This window comes from Oncorhynchus gorbuscha, linkage group LG12 (assembly GCF_021184085.1).
Source record: "Oncorhynchus gorbuscha isolate QuinsamMale2020 ecotype Even-year linkage group LG12, OgorEven_v1.0, whole genome shotgun sequence".
In the NCBI taxonomy this organism is placed as follows: Eukaryota; Metazoa; Chordata; class Actinopteri; order Salmoniformes; family Salmonidae; genus Oncorhynchus; species Oncorhynchus gorbuscha.
In genome coordinates this window covers 31,428,727-31,447,209 of record NC_060184.1, presented here as the reverse complement: position 1 = coordinate 31,447,209, position 18,483 = coordinate 31,428,727, and the positions used below count along the sequence as shown (strand labels likewise).

The window sequence follows — 18,483 nt, the reverse complement described above, 5'->3', positions numbered from 1 at the left end:
TGGGGCACTCCGGTAACAATGTTGACATCAGCAACCCGCTCGCCCACCGGACGCCATACCTGTGGTCTGCAGTTTTGAGGCCAGTTGGACGTACTGCCAAATTCTCCAAAAATATGTTAGAGGTGTTTTAGAGTGGCCTTGTATTGTCCCCAGCAATGTGCACCTGTGTAATACACATGCTGTTTAATCAGCTTCTAGATATGCCACACCTGTGGATATGCCACACCTTACTGGGAATTCCTCGTTCATGGGAAATAATTGCAATCCCCAATCCCTATCACGAGTGGGGTTCATCGGGTTAGCCACGCCTCTCGGCGAAGGTGGATAGATTATCTTGGCAAAGGAAAAATGCTCACTAACAGGGATGTAAACAAATTTGTGGACAACATTTTAGAGAAATAAGCTTTCTGTGCACATGGATCATTTCTGGGATCTTTTATTTCAGCTCATGAAACATGGACCAACATTTTACTTTTATATTTTTGCTCAGTGTAGATTCAACCCAAGCCTAATTGGAAGTAATAAAAACTAGGAAGTTTACAAGTAATTCAATACGGAAATAAAGGCTATTTGGAAAGCGCACAATGGCTGCCTAAGTTGAAACTTCGGTCGATGATGGTGGGAGTGGTTTTGCGGAATGGAATAACCAGAGTTTGCAGACTATAAATATAATTCTATTGGTTTCTGAGCGTCTATTTAAAATATTTACATGTTATTAGACAAAGACAACTAGAGCAACATATAGCAGAGAGTTTCAATATTACCAGAACCCTACAGACAGGTTATATAGAGTTCTGAAAATGACTGTCCATAATTTATTGTATTAGTCATTTCAGGGATCCTACTAGAAAACATCAGAGAAGCTCATCACTAAAAACAGTCAAGACATAAAATGACACTTAAACTGTGTAGGAAATCACTAAATACTTCCTAATAACAACCCAAATGTTAAAAGTGGTAGAGTTGTCCTACAAAATATGCAAAAATTGCCCAGGCAGAGATTTTTTTCAACCAACAAGACCACAATGAGACAAGAGCTTTCTGCATGCAACTCAGCATTCTGGATAAAGCCACAAATGCCAAGAGCACTTTCAGCCTATTGATTCATTTAGTGGGTTGGGGAGGAGGCGACTGCTAGAGAAGGGATGGGAAGGGGGATGAGGGACAATGAGGACCAGACAGTAAGGGAAAATGGGCGGTTGGAAACCCCAGGTGGGACAATGCTGCCGGGCCATAGAACAAAGGAAAAATCTGTTCCAGTTCTGGTTAAGAATGTCATTTGGAGGAAAAAAATATGTTGCCAAGGACAACAAAACACATCCCACTTTCATTTCCCTCTACATTTTCTCTCTCTGTTGAAAGGAGGCAGAGGTCAGGCAAAAAGTATTTTTGGATCTGTAGGGACCTTCAGCAGAATGAATACTTCACAGGGAAACCAATATTTTAAAATATGCTACATTTTGGAAGTCTTATGAATCATTGCTATGCATGGACAAAGTGCTGGGGAAGTGTAAGTTGCCTGTCCTGCAACTAAGTTGAACACCTTCATATTATGCTACACTACACATTCCCTTCTTAGAAAGCCAGTATGCATTTGATTCAGCAGTGATACATCTACCAAACATCCATCTATCTATCTATTTATAACAAATAGCATAAACACATATACATTAGTTACCATAATAAAAAGGCAAAAAAAATATTATGTCACTTTCACCCTTGCTGTCAGTTGAAGGACCAACTGCTGTTTAAGAGGCTCTTGGAGGGAGCACATTATAGTATCATAGCTGGCTGGCCTGGCAGGGGATGAAGAGATGGGTGTTGCTCTTTGGGCCAGTTGCAACTGCTTCCTCATTAGCACCATTTTCTCTGTCAGTGCTTGGTAATCTAATCGTCAAGTAATTTACTTCTAAACTGGTTGCACTTGGCTCTGAGTGAATTCATTCTCTCAATAGGTGGTGAACTTCCTTTCATCTGCACAACATCAGGATTACCCTCAAACAACATTCCCAAAGAAAAACTCTCACTTAAACAAGGAGTCTGTTTTCTGTGCTTGCGTTTCATATGCAAGTCCCAAGTGGAATTCTGTAGAAGTCTACTTTGAGGAAATCATAATATGTAAATACATGTCTACTTCTCCATTCGGATAACTTAAATGTATATTCTTCTTGTCTGGCTATTAGTTCTAGTGAAATAATGGACTAAGGGGACTTTCACACCAAATTGATTTGGAGCGGTATTTCTATACTCTGGCCTGTTTTCTCCCTTTGGTTCATTTGGACTGGTGTGAACACTATCCTTACTAGGAGTGCACAAAAAAAACATGGTTCGCTCAAAAAGGGTGGTCTCGGTCCGATTCCACCAAACACAGGAAAAGAACCAGAGGCGCAGAGTATTATTGGTTGTTTTACTGCAAGCATTTAATGAAATGCACGCAATACCATAACTTGACATCTCTGAAACATTCTGTGAGTAGCAGAGCATTTATGAGCGCATCTGATGCGGATTAGGGGAAACATGGACTACACCAGAGATATAGGCTACTGAATATAACCTATTAACGTGGCAGTTAGAGGGGGTTATTGAGCTGTTTACTCCCGCATGCTGTTGGAAGACCAAAGCGAAAGTAATATGAACCTTTTAACAGACAAGTTATGCTTCTTGATAATCATATATGATTTAACATGAGCCTTTCTCTAAAATAAACTAATTACTTTTCTGAAAATGTGGTTTTGTTTAGGCATTTTAGTTCGTTTGACATTTGGCAATGGGAAACCAACGGGAACAAAATAAATGTAATGCAATTTAATAAATAACCAAGCTATGACTCAAACTAGGCCTATAGCTCAGAACTGTGTGTGAAAAATACCTAAGTGGTCACTCAGTAATAGTGGACTAATAAGTGGTTTTGGTCACCAATACCATCTGCAGTTCACCCACTATTGCTTTTCAAATAGACCAGTAGTCTACTAATGACTAGGTCATAGACCCCCAAAAAATCAACAAAGGACACAAGAGAAGCACACCCACCTCCATTGAGAGGGAGAAGGACTTCTGTTCCACATATAAAAGAAAGGATGTGACCTCTGGCTTGTTTACGAAGATGCACTGCTGGTCAAACTGAGAGAATCGGACCCCGCTGGTATAGGATTACTGAGGCCCAACAAGACGACAAATGGCCTGATTTAGCCTATGTGTGCCTCCCCATTGTCTGTTTTCGAGGCAAACTGACTTCCATAACCAGAATGGAAGGGGCCTGGTTAGAGAAAAAGAGAAAGTGCATAAGAGGCTGGTCATTGGCACTGAAATAAATCTCCCCAGAGCTGAAAAGGAGCAACACCATAATGTGTTAGCAGGGTTTTTTCTGCATCTTAAACTGTCTTGGGCGGGCCGCCTATGTTCAAGCAGTAAAATAATAAAACATTTGTTTTATCATTTTTTGGGATGGAAAAATGTTTTCAGTGTAAACTTAAACCAGATACAAAGTACGTAGAAAACATAACGAACCTATACAGAGCTTGACATTAACGTATAATTAAGTATAAAAAATATATATATATAACAAAAATAACAAATAAAAAAAAATAGGTCGGACAATAATATAGATTTAAGTAAACCGAATGGACAAATGAAAAAATAGATCACAATATCAAACAACTACTGGATCAGAGAGGCCAATGTGTTAAAAGTATAGGTGATATTCATATTGGCTATAGACTCATGTCAAAACCGATGCTGAGGGAGGCAACATAAAATGCAGCCAAACTTGAATGAGACTTTTAAATTACATAAATATGGCCTAAACACCAGTCATGTTTGAAAAATGTAATAAAGGATTATTAACATCTAAAGGCTTGATTCTGTCTACATACCTACTCGAGCCACTGAACACGGGAGAGTAATGGACAGTGCCTGTTGCGCACTGCACATCATCCACCTTGAATCAGAGCGGAGGCGGACAGCATTGTAAAACTATTTAACCATAAACTTAATGGTTTAAAACCTGGATGTTATACATGTCATTTATGCAGCAGGTCTTACCTTTTTAGGTAAGCCAAAATATGATCATGGAAATGCTAAGGGAATTCTTTCATAAACACTTCATATGTCATGAAAAACAATACTTTTTCCCATGGGTTTTCAAAAATCTACATTATTTTATTGTCCAACAACCAAAGGCATAATCCTACTCATATTAGTACCCCATGCTAGCTGATGCATCTTTAGATCTTCCCTTTTAATTTATAAAGATATTTTCATCTGTCACAAGAAACCTCTCGCTCCATTTGTATTTTGGAGTCTACAGCCATGTGCTCATTGTTGAGCTGTTAACATTTTAAGCTAAACGGTCTGTTGCATCAGCCTCATTACTTTTTTAAATGTTTTAATGTGCAGTGGTTGTATGAATTTTGGATCGGTCATCCCAGAACTGTGCCAGTATTGGGACAAGCTTAAATTTGAGGTCAGAGGGAATTATTTAATATTTTGCTGTGATTGTAATGTTGCAATATTTCATAGGCTACCAAGGGTGGCCAACCATTCACCAGGAGAGCTTTAAAAGGGGCGGTGTTGTATTTTGAGACAGGCTTGAATATGCAAAAAAGCCAATAAGCAGAGTATAGTCTACATTTGTCTGATTCTCTACTGTAAAAAAGACAGTAATACATTTTATTTTGTAAAGTGGTTCCTTTCATCATAAAATTATGTAAAAATGTTGTTACAGAAAAAGGTTGGCAATATCCAGATATCCATACCGTTTCTGTACCATACCGGGGTATACAATATTACCGAATATGCACACCACGGGAAACTCAGCTAGCAAGTTAAGCAAGCCAAATGCATAACTGGAGGCCTGAGCTGGATATAATTTGATACATCTTAGATTTCAGGAATAAGCGGTGGCATAGCACGCACCCCCCGAGATAGGCTATTGAAATACCCCGGTATAAAAGAGTATATTGCCTAAGCCTATTACAGACCTTTTTTTAGCTTTTGGACAAGTAACAAAATCAGGGGCCTCCCGAGTGGTGCAGTGGTCTAAGGTTTCGGAAGAAGCATGGCTCTTGGCCTCTCCAGAGTCCGTGCGGGAGTTGCAGCGAAGGGACAAGACTAACTACCAATTGGATATCATAAAGTTAATGTCAAGCCCTGCTATATATTTTTTTAATAAGATCATATTTCTGAACTCACAATCACCTAAATAAAAGCTACAGTCAGGTAGAATCTAAAATGTAAAACAATTAAGCATTCGGGAGTATTTGTCATGGCATGAGGTCCACATTGATTTTGATTTTATGTTAGAGTAACTCAAATTACATAAACCATGGCAAAATATGTAGAATTGCAGGAAATTGGCTTTGATTAGCCTGCATAAAAAGCTATTTAATGAGGCCCAATCCTGTGAGAGGATATCAAGGAAGGAAATGTGTCCTCAAAAACAGTGTACCTCCAAAAACAAAATAGGAAATGAGGGCATAGCATACTGGCAGTGGCTACATGTCTTAAAACAAGTGAGCAACTGTACAGGATGTAAAACAATGACCAATTACAAGTTATGATTTTCTCATGTCAATGTTGCCTTTTGTATGTCCTTTGTGCTACAATCAGATGTTAATAAAAATTCCTTTTCACAAGGACCATTCCTACACAGCACAAACAGAAGTCTTAACAGACTGAAACTACAATCAGTCCAGTACAACACCAGTGGAGTGGGAAACAAATTAACCTGGCAGATTCAGTTAAGTGATGTGCCAACGGGAGGGGAAGGAGGTACGTGGCAGGCCACCTGATGATCGCTGGGACCTCAAACGACAGATCAGCCTAAACTTAATGACAGCTACATTTCAAAGGTGACCGTTTCTGTTCAGGCCTCGCCCATTTATTTGGCACATGATGATTGATGGCCCTTTTGGCATTAAAAATGTAGTGCCACGTTTCCTATTACCACTTGTATATGATTTTTCGGAAACATTTGTCCATGTTGGTTTAAACGTTGACATTGAGTAGAGCCTACACATGCAGTAGAGGACAACTGAAGTGAGATAGGGAATTTGACACTTTAATGAGAACAAACTGTCTCGCAAGTGTCTCTGTATTGCTAGATAATGGAAAACCTTCAATTTACTATGGGTCATAATACGACCTCTTTCCAACTGGCAATATGTTCGCCAAGGACGCGTTATAAAAAAAATTAAATCACATTAATGAGCCCACCAGTCCGACATCTTTTCACATTATACGGCAGGCATAATAACAGAAATGCCTCCAACATCTATCAGAATGTATGAGACTTTAAAAGCATCAAAAATCAGATCATGGTGTTTAATATAGAGGGGAGGGAGGGCACTTCATGTTTATTTTTGTCCTAAGACACTAAAAAGGTGCTTGTTTTAAATATGTAGGGTGAACGTATCAGATCGCTGCAGCAATCTGGTTGACTATGAAGCACATGACGTGATGCATTCCAATTTGCTCAAGCGCATAGAAGTCCATCAAGACCAGAATGCATGACTATAAAGCACAGTTGAATGATGTTCTGAAAGAAATATGTCGAAGAGATACATTTCCAAGAACAAAACGTTTACTTTGGGCACTTTTTGTAACCTAATCTACAAATCTACAAATCTGTAAAGCACACCCGCTCTCAGCTCTGCTTCCTCTCAAAACAGCTCTGTGAAAAAGAAAATGCACCAAGCTGCTGTAATCCTTCAAAATGGACAAATGTGCTGTGACACAAGATAACGGTTAATACGCCAATCACTGTGATTAACCATGGTGTTACAAAAGCAATTTTAATGCTAAAACAATGCTTCCTGGGCAGCACAGCCACAAACAAACAAGAAGGCTTCTGTACTCTAGAGTCAAAAAGCTGAATCAGGGAAACGGGGCCGGTGGAGAGAGATTGTGCACTTGAGGCCAGAAGGGAAGGTTGAGATGGGGATGAATGCATGCGGTAGCTGTCAGCCACTTATGACACTGGTTAAATTACCTTTTTATTAGCATCCGATGACTTTCTATGTTTTCAGAAAAAAATACTGACTCATTTGAAAGTAATGGGTGCTGGCTGGGGTGCCCTTCTCTTGCAGAGCTGTGACGAATCGATATCAAAAAGCATTTGTATTCTACAGCTCGCTCTAGAACACAAAATGAGAGACAGTACCAGTCAAAAGTTGACATCTAGATGTGATTCAAGAGGTAGGATTCATATAGGCATAATGGAAGCCTAAACTACACTACCAGTCAAAAGTTTTAGAACACCTACTCATTCAAGGATTTCTTCATTTCTACATTGTAGAAAAATAGTGAAGACATCAAAACTATGAACTAACACATATGGAAACATGTAGTAACCAACAAAGAGTTAAATCTAAATATACTGTATATTTGAGATTCTTCAAAGTAGCCATCCTTTTCCTTGACAACTTTACACACTTTTGGCATTCTCTCAACCAGCTTCATGAGGTTGAAGTCTGGAGTTGTGTTGGGTCATTGTCCTGTTGAAAAACAAATGAGTGTCCCACTAAGCGCAAACAAGATGGGATGGCGTATCACTGCAGAATGCTGTGGTAGCCATGCTGGTTAAGTGTGCCCTGAACTCTAAATAAATTACAGGCAGTGTCACAAGCAAAGCACCCCCACACCATAACACCTCCTTCTCCATGCTTCACGGCGGGAACTACACCTACTCTGCGTCTCACAAAGACACGACAGTTGGAACCAAAAAATCTCAAATTTAGACTCATCAGACCAAAGAACAGATTTCCACCGGTCTAAATGTCAATTGCTCGTGTTTCTTGGCCCAAGCAAGTCTCTTCTTATTGGTGTCCTTTAGTTGTGCTTTCTTTGCAGCAATTCAACCATGAAGGCGTGATCTAAAGGTGAATCGATTCTCAATTGCGGTACGGTTCTAGAAACATAAATCCCTTTACACATCAAAATAATTTCACAAATGCAAAATACACACTTATTGGAGAATGATTTAGCACAGTTGCAGCCGACAGTATTTTTCAGTGACAACACGTTTGTGACATCTGTCTCCGTTTACATACAGGTGTTCAGAGACGCAGACAGCTAATTAGCACAGGTAAATACATTTTGAATATGTTAAAAAATATAGATTATTAGCTAGCTAACTAGCTACAGCAGGCCACTTTGTAGGCTAATGAGCTGCTTGTTAGCTAGCCAACTTTGCATACTATAGCTAAGTGAAATATCAGATAGTTAATTTAATATTAGCTTGTTAATTTGATGTAGGCCTATTTGTCATCATAAATTAAAAACTTAAGGTTCCAAATGCATTTGTAGAAAAAAGCAATGGAAAGGGTGAAAGTATTTTCTGCTCCAGCTGTCACAAAAGGGAGTAGGTGTACTTTTTATGGCAGGTTATGGGAGGACATTATGAAAATATTCTCTCAAAGAGGAAAACTATGAAGGCAAACAGAGAAGTCAGGGCAGTCTAATTGTAATAAAATAAAGCCCGTTTCTTTGTGATGTCTGTCCTCAGAAATGGAGAGCTGCGAAAGCCTGTCTGCAGATGAGGAGGTTGTAGAGAATGTCCCAAGAAACTGCTGGCACATCCTTGTATGCCATGGGTTGTATGTGTACTAATGTTAGAAAATGTTGTATACAACAATACAGTTACAAGTCACACAACGTAGGCTACAAACTTATAACTGTAGCTGGCAAATCCTTCTCCTGGAGGTATGCTGGGTAGGGCTGACCCCATTTAGTCGACTGGTCACAAAACTGTTGGTCGACAGAATTCTTTACTTGAGCAGTTTAATTTTAAAAAACAATTGTATCTATAATTATGGCACATCAAGTTTGACGCCCGTCTCAGTGGACTACTCCAGTGCAGAGGCAGCGGGGATGGCATACCAGTATCACCAGTAGTACAGTTACCTTAATTCCCATCATTTCTAATCTATAACGTTTGTTTGGTTAACGTAATTTCTGTTAATGCATTCAACAAATTCTTATTACAAGGCCGCGGGGCGAGACGGAGTACTAGGAAGTGTACTCAGAGCACGCGCTGACCAACTGGCAAGTGTCTTCACTGACATTTTCAATCTATCCCTGGTCGAGTCTGTAATACCTACATGTTTCAAGCAGACAACCATAGTCTCTGAGCTCAAAAAAGCGACGGTAACCTGACTAAATTACTACCGTCCCGTAGCACTCACGTCGGCAGCCATGAAATGCTTTAAAAGGCTGGTAATGGCTCACATCAACACCATCATCCCGGAAACCTTTCAGGAAGCAGACAGTGATGCAACCGGTCACGATGCTCTCGATGGTGCAGTTGTATAACTTTTTCAGGATCTGGGGACCCTTTCCAAATCTTTTCACTCTCCTAAAGGGGAAAAGGTTTTGTCGTGCCCTCTTCACGACTGTCTTGGTATGTTTAGACTAGAGGTCGACCGATTTATGATTTTTCAACGCCGATACGGATTTATTAGGGGACCAAAAAAAGCAGAAACCGATTAATCGGACAAGATATATATATATATATTTATTTATTTATATATACTGTATATATACAGTTGAAGTCTAAGTTTTCATACACCTTAGCCATATACATTAAAACTCCTGGGTGGCGCAGTGCTTAACCTCTTGAAACTAGGGGGCACTATTTTTATTTTTGTAAAACGCCTATTTCTCAGGACCAGATGCTAGAATATACATATAATTGACAGCTTAGGATAGAAAACACTCTAAAGTTTCCAAAACTGTCAAAATATTGTCTGAGTATAACAGAACTGATATTGCAGGCGAAAGCCTAAGAAAAATCCAATCAGGAAGTGACTCATGTTTTGAAACCGTTGTGTTCCTGTGCACCCCTATTGGCCACTGAAAGGGATATCAACCAGATTCCCTTTTCTACGTATTCCCTAAGGTGTCTACAGCATTTTGACATAGTTTCACGCCATTATGTTGAAGAATGAGCGTAAACGACTACATTGTGTTAATGGCCAGCTGAGGGCTCTGAGCGATTCTTGCGTAAAAGACAGAGGTAGTCATTTTTCCTCTCGCTCCTACTGAAAAGCCAATTGTACAGGTTGATATATTATCGAATAGATATTTGAAAAACACCCTGAGTATTGATTATAAAAAACGTTTGCCATGATTCTGTCAATATTATGGATATAATTTGTAAATTTTTTCGGCGTTGTCGTGACCGCTATTTCCGGTGGATTTCTCAACATAACGTGACAAACAAATGGAGGTATTTTATCATCTTTATGGAACAAAATGAACATTTGCTGGGAGTCTCATCAGTGAAAACATCCAAAGATCAAAGGTAAACGGTTAATTTGATTGCTTTTCTGATTTTCGTGACCAAGCTTCCTGCTGCTAGCTGGACATAATGCTATGCTAGGCTATCGATAAACTTACACAAACGCTTGTCTTGCTTTGGCTGTAAAGCATCATTTCAAAATATGAGACGATAGGGTGATTAACAAAAGGCTAAGCTGTGTTTCACTATATATATTTCACTTGTGATTTCATGAATATTAATATATTCTAGTAATATTTTTTGACCGTTGCGCTATGCTAATTAGTGTAGTTGATGACAATTCTCCCGGGTCTAGAATGGTTAGTTCCAAGAGGTTAACCTTGTATTTTCACTTTGGATGAATTGCGTGCCCATAGTGAACTGCATCCTACTCTGTCCTAGATTGCTAATATATGCATATTATTATTACTATTGGATAGAAAACACTCTGAAGTTTCTAAAACTGTTTGAATTATGTCTGAGTATAACAGAACTCATAGGCCAGGCAATCTTCCAAACAGGAAGTGAAATTCTGAATGCGTGTCTAATTTTAAGTCATCGCCTCTTCCCTTCCAAATAAGATATGGATCTGTTAGCACTTCCTACGCCTTCCACTAGATGTCCTCCTTCAGTAGAACGTGGAATGGAGCCTCTGGTGTGAACTTTGACCGAATGGGAGGGGAATGAGTCACTTTCCTGGCAGAATGCAATTTCCCTGTTGCGCATTTGTCTGTGGATGTCGCCATCGTTCCATTTGGCTGCAGATGAAAACGTATGCTCCGGTTGGAACGTTACTGGATATATATGAAAATAACATCCTGAAGATTGATTCTCTACTTAGTTTGACCAGTTTAATCAACCTGGAATATGTATTTTTGAAGTTTTCGTCCAAGTTCTCCTGGACCAGCATCAGCTTTCGGGCACGTGAGCTGAAAGTGCTAGCAAATGCAGCTAATTGGACACTAGTATTGGACATTATGGAACAAAACAACAATTTATTGTGGAACTAGGACTCCTTGCACTGCATTCTGATGAAAGATCAAAGATAAGGGAATATTTATGATGTAATTTCGTATTTCTGTTGACTCCAACATGGCGGAGAAATATATTTACGTCTGAGCACCCTCTCAGATTATTGCATGGTAGGCTTTTTTTGTAACGTTTTTTAAAAATCTGACACAGCGGTTGCATTAAGAACCAGTGTATCCTTAATTATATGTAGAACATGTATCTTTAGTCAAAGTTTATGATGAGTATTTCTGTTATCTGGCGTAGCTTTCTGGCATAATTCCTCCGGATATTTTGGAGGCATTTCTGAACATGGCGTCAATTCTGAACATGGCGTCAAAGTAAACCGAGATTTGTGAATATAAATATGCATATTATCGAACAAAACATAAATGTATTGTGTAACATGTCATATGAGTGTCATCTGATGAAGATTATCAATAGGTTAATGATTCATTTTATCTCCAATTCTGCTTTTGTGACTATCTTTGGCTGGGAAAAATGGCTGTGTTTTTTGGGTGATTTATTTGTGGTCTAACATAAATATGTTGTGTTTTCGCTGTAAAACTTTTTATATTTTTTATTTTTTTATTTTAATCGGACATGATGGGTAGATTAACAAGATGTTTATCTTTCTTTCGCTGTATTGGACTTGTTAATGTGTGAAAGTTAAATATTTCTAAAGAATATTTTGGAATTCCCCGCGCCACCTTTTCAGCTGACTGGGGGGGGGGGGGGGGGGCTGTACTATACTGCAGCGCCAGCTGTGCCACCAGAGACTCTGGGTTCGCGCCCAGAGTTGTAGCGATGAGACAAGATAGTAGCTACTAATCAATTGGATACCATGAAATTGGGGAGAAAATGGGGTAAAAAAAATTTACAACTCAGTTTTTCACAATTCCTGACATTTAATCCTGCCATCCAGGATTGTCAAAGAATCCAGTGACCCAAGTCATAGACTGTTCTCTCTGCTACCGCACGGTAAGCGGTACCGGAGCACCAAGTCTAGGTCCAAAAGGCACCTTAACAGCATCTACCCCAAAACCATAAGACTGCTGAACAATTAATCGAAAGGCCACCAGGACTATTTACATTAAAAACAAAGGGTGTGGGGGTTGTCAAGCTGCTGCTAATCACTGTTTATTATCTATGCATAGTCACTATACCCCTACCTACACTACCGTTCATAAGTTTGGGGTCAATTAGAAATGTCCTTGTTTTTGAAAGAAAAGCACATTTTTTGTCCATTAAAATAACATCAAATGGATCAGAAATACAGTGTAGACATTGTTAATGTTGTAAATGACTATTGTACCGGGAAATGACTGATTTTTAAAGGAATATCTATGTAGGTGTACAGAGGCCCATTATCAGCAACCATCACTCCTGTGTTCCAATGGCATGTTGTGTTAGCTAATCCAAGTTTATAATTTTAAAAGGCTGATTGATCATTAGAAAACCCTTTTGCAATTGTGTTAGCACAGCTGAAAACTGTTGTCCTGATTAAAGAAGCAATAAAACTGGCCTTCTGAAGACTGGTTGAGTATTTTTTCACCTTTATTTAACCAGGTAGGCTAGTTGTGAACAAGTTCTCATTTGCAACTGCGACCTGGCCGAGATAAAGCATAGCAGTGTGAAACAGACAACACAGAGTTACACATGGAGTAAACAATTAACAAGTCAATAACACAGTAGAAAAAAGAGAGTCTATATACATTGTGTGCAAAAGGCATGAGGAGGTAGGCGAATAATTACAATGTTGCAGATTAACACTGGAGTGATAAATTATCAGATGGTCATGTACAGGTAGAGATATTGGTGTGCAAAAGAGCAGAAAGTAAATAAAAACAGTATGGGGATGAGGTAGGTAAAATTGGGTGGGCTATTTACCGATAGACTATGTACAGCTGCAGCGATCGGTTAGCTGCTCAGAAAGCAGATGTTTGAAATTGGTGAGGGAGATAAAAGTCTCCAACTTCAGCGATTTTTGCAATTCGTTCCAGTCCCAGGCAGCAGAGAACTGGAACAAAAGGCAGCCAAATGAGGTGTATCTGGTGTATCAAGCTCAAAATGGCCAAAACAAAGACCATTCTTCTGAAACTCGTCAGTCTATTCTTGTTCTGAGAAATTGAGGCTATTCCTTGCAAGAAATTACCAAGAAATTGAACATCTCATACAACGCTCTAGATCTAATTTGTATTAAACACATGACAATGATTTCGAGATACGAAGACACTATTATAAAATAAATTAAGACTGTTCCAAGGAAATGTGCATATGAAAATCATAACTGACACGTAGATCGGTAAAAATTGTAAGATAAATTGGCACTACAAATGGAAAAGGTTGCCGACCCCTGCCGTAGCCTATAACCAGCAACTTCAGGAGCGTAATGGCAGAATCTGTAAAGGCCAGCAGCAGCGGGAGGTGGTGGTTCGGGAAAAGTTTTTTTCTCTGGCTCCCTCGAGTCATTTGAACCCTCCTGTCTCAGTCTCCAGTATTTATGCTGCAATAGTGTGTGTCGGGGGGCTAGGGTCAGTTTGTTATATCTGGAGTACTTCTCCTGTCTTATGCGGTGTCCTGTGTGAATTTAAGTATGCTCTCTCTCTTTCTTTCTCTCGGGGGACCTGAGCCGTAGGACCATGCCTCAGGACAACCTGGTCTGATGGCTGCTTGCTGTCCCAAGTCCACCTGGTCGTGTTGCTGCTCCAGTATCAACTGTTCTGCCTGCGGCAATGGAACCCTGACCTGTTCACTGGACGTGCTACCTGTCCCAGACTTGCTGTTTTCACCACTCTAGAGACAGCAGGAGAGGTAGAGATACTCTGAATGATCAGCTATGAAAAGCCAACTGGCATTTACTCCTGAGGTGCTGACCTGTTGCACCCTCTACAACCACTGTGATTATTATTATTTGACCCTGCTGGTAATCTATGAACATTTGAACATCTTGGCCATGTTCTGTTATAATCTCCACCCGGCACAGCCAGAAGAGGACTGGCCACCCCTCATAGCCTGGTTCCTCTCTAGGTTTCTTCCTAGGTTCTGGCCTTTCTAGGGAGATTTTCCTAGCCACTGTGCTTCTACACCTGCATTGCTTGCCGTTTGGGGTTTTAGGCTGGGTTTCTGTACAGCACTTTGTGACATCAGCTGATGTAAGAAGGGCTTTATAAATACATTTGATTGTGATTAAATAATTAAGACACACAAATCAATCAATGTGCTTAAAGCATCAGACAAGCTCAGTAGCCTACATATAGTTGATTTTATTAAAATACAGTGTGTCTATCTATACAAATAAACATTTGAAAATGTAGACCATTCCATTGGTCAAAAGAACAGATGGTCGACTAAGAAAGTTTTTTTTGTCGGGGACAGCCCTAATGCTGGGTGAGCAGTCTTCTGTTCCAGCCCAGCACTAACACACCTATTTCAACTTACCAAACCTAATGAGTTAATAATAATGTGTATTATTGCTGGGCTGGAATAGAAGTCTGTTCACTCAGTATATCTGGGAGTGGAGCAAGGTTGGCCACCTCTGGGATGGACTTGTTTGTTCACCCAAAATTAAGCTTTAATAATAATAGCCTACTTACTAAGATGTCTAACATCTATAAGTTACATTATTTGTACATTTTGAAATTATATTTTAATTATTCAAGATTAACTAGTGTCAATGTTCATTAATCACAAATCCCAATTCAACAATAAAAAGGTATGAGATGTCTCTTAATTTGTCTGTTTTTCTGTGTTGCTTTCTCAAATGAGAAAGTTGCGAGCTCCCCAATCGGTTTTCATTGATTGTCGCTCTCTCAGGATATCAGCCATGTGAAACCATTTTGCAGCTTATCATAATGGCATGCGTCACCAATGCAGCCACAAGCCTACAGTATAATAGCATAACTGGCCTAATGGGCATGTGCAATCTATCTGCCCCTTGTCATTGTACATCTGAAGCAGAGAATAGCTCAACGCACACATCATTTGCATATTGATGAGCTAGCTATACTTTCTCAATTTAAAATCATACCAGTAGATAATGTATATGAGGCTAACCCGAGCCAGATTTTCTACATGATATGTCTGACATGACATTGTTTAGTGCAAATCCAACCTTGTATTCTAGGTACTGTACATGAAAATAACGAGCCGGCAATTTGTATGCTAATGCAAAATATCAAAAAGGAAAATAATGTTGCATGGGGAGCATTGTAATTCTACCTTGTTGATTTGCTGAAAATGGTTTTAGAACATATAATATAGAGACAAAATCAGAAGGTCAACGGCATGGAGGAGGATTGCAGAGATATTGGTGTTGATGGCTAAAGAGATTTGCACAGCCACAACTCCCTTTACCCAAAGTACCCATTCATGTGCATGTAGGCCCATGTATTTTACAGAGAGTGAGCTATAATCATCAATGTCATGACAATAAGTATAAAGAAGGAGCCATAAGCCTTATTATAAACTGAGTTGTTCAAGCCCTGAATTCTGATTGGCTGACAGCCGTGGTATATCAGACCACACACCCCAGGCCTGATTGCTTAAATATATGAAAATCCTAATGTTAAATTACCATAATCCAATTGGTAGCATATTACATGATAAATTCATGCTTAGTGTATCATTTACAATGGTATAATGCATGTAACTGGGATTTCTATTATTGGGTGGGAAAATTTCACAATATAATTTACTCAGCACATTTAAAAATGGTGGCTTTGATCACAGTTTTGAGGTTTAGGTTGCTTGGTGTTTATAGCTAGCTAGCAGCACATGCAAACATTCTTGTGCAAATCTCTTCACCCACCATCAACTCCAACAATATCTGGAATCCTTCTCCATGGCCTTGTGATATTGTCTCTGTATTCTAGCAAAGCAAAATTATATAGAATTGGAAAACCAGACACAGCAATGATTGGATTTCCTCCATATTTTTTGGTTGTGGTTGCCTGGAACTAATGACAGGCGCAACTGTTTCATGAACAGAAGATTTTCAAGCAAACATCTGCTCCTTAACTGATTGGTTAACGCAGTGGCCACGTGCACTTTGGACTATGGCTGCAGTCCAAATTAAAAGTAGACTGCCCTTGGCCCTAAATTCTCAGCCCTTGAATGACGTTTTACATAGCTACATTAAATGTCCCTTGACCAAGCGAGGGAGAGTGATGATCGGAGGCAACGTCCTTGGAAAGCTTGAAGTTGAGCTTAAAAACAACCAACCTTAAGCTATCAATGCAACGTTAGTGAGTTGAACCTCGCACTTAAAATGGCAATCAAACTGCATTTAGTTTCGACGGGGATTCCTCCAAGGGAAAGTAGCTATTGCGAGGGCTGAGGGGGTGAACATAACGTGTTTGGACTGCAGCCTTTAGCTCTGCCTGCAGGGTTCGCGACGCTCAGTTCCCATAACCCCCTGGGCATGGGGGCGGAACTTCGACTGGGGAATTCGGAAGTGGTGGAAACCCTACATTAATATTCAGACCAAGCATCGCGGCTCTTAACAAAACTCCCCCTTACAGAAGACGCCTTTGTCCAATGACTTGTGTAATGGAACTGAGCGTCATGATCAAAGGCTCCCCCCAAATTATCACTCATATCTTCTGTAAATGGCATTCAAGTAGCCTACTTCGTCGCAAACTCTCGCTTTTGTAACAAATGTTTGATTCTACTATATCATGGGGTGTAAGGGCAGATAACGAGAAGAGGAAGGTAGAAAAGTCGATACAAAAATGCATAACCCATGGTATGATGGTCACGTGATACCTAACCTCGCTAACTAATTTAGCTACCAAAAATGACGAAACCCTCAACTTAACGTTATAGTTTCACAACAAATGAAAGTACAGGTTGGCCAATAAACTAGAATAAAAAAGTACACTGCTAACCTGGTTAGCTTGGTGACGTTGTCTGGCTAGCTGACTAGCAACGTAACATGATCTCTCTGGTAGCTAGCAACCAACTTCAATCCCACTTCTGTATAGAAAGTCGTTTTAACCAAATAGTTTTGAATTTTAACACAGATAGCGAGCTAACGCGTTACAGCCCCATAGCTAACGTTAACGCTTAATTGTCCTTTAACTTTACAGTACTCCGTTAGTCTAGGCTTGCAGTGTCCACTTCAAAGTGATAACTTAGTTAGCGAAGGTAACGTTAGTTGGACTATGGGGCAAACTATCTGAGTCGGTTAACATTAGCTTACGTTATAAGTTAGGTATCTACTGTAGTTAGGCTACCTAGCTAGCACTGTTGATCATTTTTCCAACTAACGTTCGTTAGTTATTGTTACAGGTAACCAGCTAACGTTAGTGATTCACTTGCTAACGTCAAATCATAGCTAGCTAACGATAGAAACGTTATATAGCTAGCTAACGTTTGTTAGCTGCGCGACCAAGAACGTTGGGACGGCTTCGTGCTAACTACCCGTGGTTTGTCGCTGTCGATGATGTTGCAATTACTAACGATGGGATATGAAGCAACGTTAGTTATCTAGCTAATGCAAGTACAATTGAATATAGCTAGCTATTTAGACATAGCTATGAACTCCACATAAGTGTAAGCAAGCCTACCTCATTGGGTCAAGTATGATTTTGCAGCCCTCTTCCTCGTACGGTATGATTTGACTTCGTAGACTATTCGTTTGGGTTGCTACTTTAGCCAACTGTCCCCACGGTGGTGTGCAAGTTTAGCTAGCTAAAGCAACACAACCCAAAAACATAAATGTAGTCCTCGCGCACTCGAGTGTCAACTGTGGAGCGTTGGTTTCTGGTATTCCGTTTTCCACTGTTTAAAATGGGTAAACTAGACTTGTCTTTTTGCTAACAGTGGGCTACTCCGCTTTGGAGTGTCAGGTTCCACGTTATACTGCAAAATCCATTGGCCAAAAGGTACAATGACCCTGGTTGGTGTCAACTGCACGACACTTTGCTGATTGTTTGGTTTGTGGACGTGTAGCCGAGGCCAAATGGAAAACTCCAGTGTTGCACATTCTGGTTAGGCAGGTGATGCTGGTCGCGTGCTCCCACTAGCTTCAAGATAACCTCATTGCACTTTAATTCTTCATATGACTAAGACTTTATGTTGCATATTGCTGCCTTTCACTGTTTGGAAAGTGCATAGCACATTTGCCCACAAAATAAATGGGGGGATTGAAATTGCACCGCCATCTAACCCTATATATATTCACCACTGCCTCCAAC

At 39.8% G+C, this 18,483-nt stretch overlaps 1 protein-coding gene across 1 annotated transcript in view; it reads right to left on the bottom strand.

Moving 5' to 3' along the window:
* btbd7 (BTB (POZ) domain containing 7) overlaps positions 1 to 18,267 on the bottom strand; it is a 134,611-nt gene extending 116,344 nt beyond the window's left edge. The window contains exon 1 of the mRNA XM_046291822.1: positions 17,854 to 18,267. The gene's annotated coding sequence lies outside the window, so the exon portion shown is untranslated. The remainder of the gene's footprint in view (positions 1 to 17,853) is intronic.
* Between the last annotated feature and the right edge of the window lie 216 nt (positions 18,268 to 18,483).